This window comes from Frankliniella occidentalis, unplaced genomic scaffold (assembly GCF_000697945.3).
Source record: "Frankliniella occidentalis isolate FOCC.00 unplaced genomic scaffold, Focc_3.1 Scaffold325, whole genome shotgun sequence".
Classification (NCBI taxonomy): Eukaryota; Metazoa; Arthropoda; class Insecta; order Thysanoptera; family Thripidae; genus Frankliniella; species Frankliniella occidentalis.
The window spans coordinates 264628-269225 of NW_026267449.1; the positions used below are offsets into that span (position 1 = coordinate 264628).

Below are 4598 nucleotides of genomic sequence, written 5' to 3' on the forward strand. Positions count from 1 at the left end.
AGGTCGAGCTCCGCGGAGCAGGACAGGGCCAGGTGATCACTGAAACAAGTTGCCGTTAATTCTGCGCTCGTAAAACAGTCTGCGAGGGGCGCACTCACGTACACTCTGTCGAGCCTCGTCGACATGCTGGCCGTCACGAAGGTGTGCCCCGGGTCGGGCCGCAATCGTCGCCACACGTCCGTCAGGCGCATGCCCGCGACCAGCGCCGCGAGTCGCGGGGACCCGTTGGCGGCGCCCGTCGTGTCGCCGTCGCCCAGCACGCAGTTGTAGTCACCGCCGATAACAAGACGTTCCGCGGCCTGCGCCAGCAGGAGCGCGAGGTCCGTGCCGAAAAACTGATCGCGCTCCACCCTGAACCTGGAGCCGGCCGGCGCGTACACTCATATCACCGTCACGTCTCCTACCTGGACTGCTGTGGCTCTCCCACTCGGCAGGGCGAGCAGGGGCCTAGCACTGAGTTCCCTCCTGACCAGGATTGCTGTTCCCCCTGACTCCCGGGTTCGTGTACTCGTCGTATCCAGGCATGGAAAAGACGAGGACCACGACTTCTTGTAAAAGTAGAATGTCAGCCTTCTTTTCTTTAGCCAATGTTTCCAAGGCCTTCATTTTTAGCCCGCTCTTTTGCTTAAAAGCTATATAAGCGGGCTTATGCCATCGCCCTTGTGTCTGTCTGTCCGTCTGTCCGTCTATCCGTTCCCCAAGAAGGACGTGAGCTAGAGGTCTGAAATTTTCAGGGTATTATTGTTGTCACTTCTGGACAACGAAACGGTTGGTGCAAATCCTGTCAACCACCCCTGAGTGGGTCTGAGGGGATAACGAAGAAAAAGGTGGTGGTCTAAGAAGTAGGAAAACAATACTTTTTTAATGATATTCTAAGGGGTAACTTGAGAAAGTAGAGCCCTTTGGGCGAAAATTTCGTCCGTTTGGCTCTATCTCTCACCGTTTAGGCGCTAGAGGGAGTTTTTGTCACAGAAGTGGCCCAAAAGTAAATGTATTAATTTTAGAAAATATTTGATGGTCTCCTAAGGGGTAACTTCTGAAAGTAGAGCCCTTCGGGCCAAAATTTCGTCCGTTTGGCTCTATCTCTCACCGTTGAGACGCTAGAGGGAGTTTTTCTCACAAAAGTGGCCCAAAAATAACTATTTTATTTTAAGAAAATATTTGATGGTCTTCAAAGGGGTAAATCGTGAAAGAAGAACCCTCTGGGCTAGAATGTCGTCCGTTTGGCTTTCACTGTTTACTTACAAAACAGAATCTTTTTCATTTTTTTTCAGGAGTACACTTTTGTCTGAGAAGTAGCCTATGCCGTTGGTTCAAAATTTTCTACTAAGCAGAAGAGTGGGCTTATTTTATGGTGGCACATCATTAATAAAATGTGTACACTCCCATACCAAAAAAACATTTATTTCGTTGTTTTGTTGTACTTCACATGCTGCTTCCGCTCTATCACTAATTAAAGCAAAATCATTGCGGACACGTTCGGAGTTATTTCAGAGTATGCCTGGAAGTGTATTTAACTTCTTCTGGGTCTAGTCCTAAATTTCTTTTCATAGGTGTGTTATTGGATCCATAAGCTAACATCAAAAACTTAGAAGGGATTTGGCATAACTTGCATGTATTCTACAAACTGCGGCACACATAGCCAAAGATGTTCAGCGTATGAAAAGAATGCTTCGTTTGTTGAGTAAGTAGTCAGGTACCTGGCAAAAAGATGGTTCAAAGCGAGCTGTCACTCAAACGGGCCGAAGGCCCGTTTTCCGATGGAAGCTTTGTTACACCATGAAAAAACGGAAGGGACGGGCCGAAGGCCCGTCCCAAACGCCGCCGGCAGGCCAAGCTAGGCCTGCTCCCTGCCGAACCGAGTTGCCGGTGGAGCGATGCGGAGCTGGCAACTTGGTTTGGCGGAAGAGCGGGCCTAGCTTGTTGATTCTGCCGACATTGCACACAAATTAATTGATACAATATTTATTTTGCTGTCCATTCCTTACGATTTTTTGTCGGCGCTTAACCTCTCCTGCCTTCACAACTCCTTGTCAATCTTTTTTTTGGCGTCGCCGGTATTCTTTGGCACCCCTTTGCTAGCGGCCCGGGGACCTTCTTCGGCCGTTTGTTTCCCGATCCTTGCCTCGTCCTACCCCATGTCTTCCTTCATAAAATTTGGAGTAATGAGACTCGTCGGCGACGGGTGCGGGATATTCTCCCCGTCGACAATCGGGCAGCTGATGAAACAGTGCATTTTCTTCGGTTTTTCTTTTTCCATTTCGTTGGTTAGCTGTTGAAACGCATCTAAGACTTCCTTTATTCCCCCGGTCACTTCAGTGTCACGCGCTTGAAGCTGCAGCACGGCGCCGGCGCAGCACCCGCTCGCCTCGGACTCGGTGATGACGCTCACGGGCTCCTCGCGCGGAGTCTCGCCCGTATCTTCAAAATTTTCACAGTCTTCCTCTCTTTTTCTCTTTCTTGCATCTTCCTTTTATCTCAGTCGTGTCTCTTCTTCCAAATCTTCCTCCCTCTTCTTTTCCCCCGTTTTGTTTTCCCTGAGCGGGTCGTCGGCGTCGCGGTTTGCAGTAGAGGTTATGCGGCCCGCCAATCGGTCCGCATACGTGCTTTTCCTTTTTTTCCTGGCACGAAGCCCTTAAATGCTCCGTTGAACCACAGTTTTGTCACGTTTTGGGCTGCCCGTGGTACTCCACATAGACTTGACATTTGCCGACTTTCATAAAATTCGGCAAGTGTCTTTTTGGTGCCATCTTGACAATCCTAACGCCCGTAAACAATCCACAAAATAAACTTTTTATTCCATACGTTTCCATGACCACACTCATCACAGTTCCAAACTCCCTCAGGACAGTTCTTAGCTCTTCTTCATTTACTTCCGTCGGCAGATTCTTCACTCGCACAAACTTAACTCCCATTCCACTAGTTGTCAACATAACCTTAGTTTTGCTGCCGTCTTGGTACTCGAACGATCTTTCACCGCTGTTAAATATTTCCGCCACCGACTCGAACTTCATCTTCAAATAAATCCTCTTCGATCCGCATTCATGCTCAGACTGCAACTCACCCACATCCAGAAAAAGACTCTCCTTCATAAATTTCACAATTTCTGCTGCGCCTATGGCTTCTTCGCATCTCGCTCAAATTCCAGGGTTATAGTTCCCTTGCAAATGTCTGCTGCCATCTCTTCTGTGGAGTCAAACAGCAGAAACTTATCAACAGGTAAAAACTTATTGAACCACTATTTCCCGTTCGAACGATCAGGCACGTCCGCAGCCGTACGTCTGTATCCGACCATGGACAAGAACTGTGACTGGACTGGTAACTGTAGCTCCCGAATGCCCTACCTTGCCGCGAGTTCGTTCCTACAGCTCGGGGAGCACTTTTGGTCCTACCAGATTTTGTCCTACCCTTAAATCCTCCTAATAAAAATTGTAATTGAATAATCGTATCGTTTTATGTCCTACTGGTAATTTTAATTTAGTAAATTATTTTGTTAAAAGATTTCCAAGAATAAATTTTGTTTTGAGTAGTCAAAATTCTAGGTGCAACTAGAATTCGTCCTACCCAAAAACAAATAAATGGAAATTAAATTTAGAAATTCCTGAGGATTTTATCCTACCCTAAAAATATTACAATAATTCTGGTATGACAGAAAATATTTTTTTTTATTATTATCATCACTGTCATTTTATTTTTCGTCTTTGAATATTTTCGAAATAATTCCTGCGCCAAATATTTAAAAAGAACACACTTTGTATTTAAGCCGAATAAAATGCGTGATATGGTGATGATATGTCCTACCGACACGAATCGGCAACCATTGTCCAAGTTCACGAGCCGCATCAAAGTGGACCCTGCTCCGAGGCTACGTTGCCGAAATTCTCATGACGTTGAGGATCGCGGCGGCCGTGCCGGGACAGCTGACAGCGCAAACACAAGCTGTTGTGCTTAGCGCAGAGTGGCTCGCGACGTGACGTGATTCTCTTAGCATGAAGAAGTGTTTTTCCTATCCTGAAGTAAGTACAGCTCTGTAGTTAGGATTCTAGATCTTTCGGGTGTACCTGGGGCCCATAGTTAGATTACACTCTTGTGTTGTCGGGTCCTGGCGTGACCCGTGTGAGTTTCGTGTGCGGCTTGGGCAGTTTAACCTCACACAGTCGTTAGTGTTCTAGCTTCCTCATTGCATTTAATGGATTGTATTCCAACCATTTTGTAGCAGGTGATAGCTGGAAGTGTGTTTGTCGCTCCATAGTGGATCTCTTCATACCAGTTACCAGGTAAGCCACGGTGTGATGCTTCTGTACTATTTTTACTTAGGCTAATGTTTGTGTGCAAAGTTTAAAATAGGATTGCTTACTTTATGCTTCTTTACCGATCAGGCTTGCAGTCGATACAGGTGCAACACCGTGTATTATGTCGAATTAAATTATGCAGCCAACATCCGCTACCTCTGTAGAAGACATGCATTTCAAAATCAAGGACGAATTTGTTGAGGAAGTGATTGATATTGAAAGCGAGGCCACCATTTGGGGAACGCAAGAGGCCTTAACAAGTGAGACGAGAAATCAGGACATGGTCTTTCTTGAGGAGGTAATACT

At 46.5% G+C, this 4598-nt stretch overlaps 2 protein-coding genes across 3 annotated transcripts in view; both read left to right on the forward strand.

Moving 5' to 3' along the window:
• Positions 1 to 4598, forward strand: part of LOC127751053 (spastin-like) — a 15268-nt gene that overhangs the window by 9465 nt on the left and 1205 nt on the right. The window lies entirely within an intron of this gene.
• LOC127751061 (uncharacterized) overlaps positions 3600 to 4598 on the forward strand; it is a 6594-nt gene continuing 5595 nt past the window's right edge. Inside the window, exons 1-2 of one of the 2 annotated variants that reach the window (XM_052274020.1) lie at positions 3600 to 4016; positions 4217 to 4277. The gene's annotated coding sequence lies outside the window, so the exon portion shown is untranslated. Of the gene's footprint in view, positions 4278 to 4598 lie in introns of both variants that reach the window. The other variant, XM_052274018.1, reaches the window with a different exon arrangement.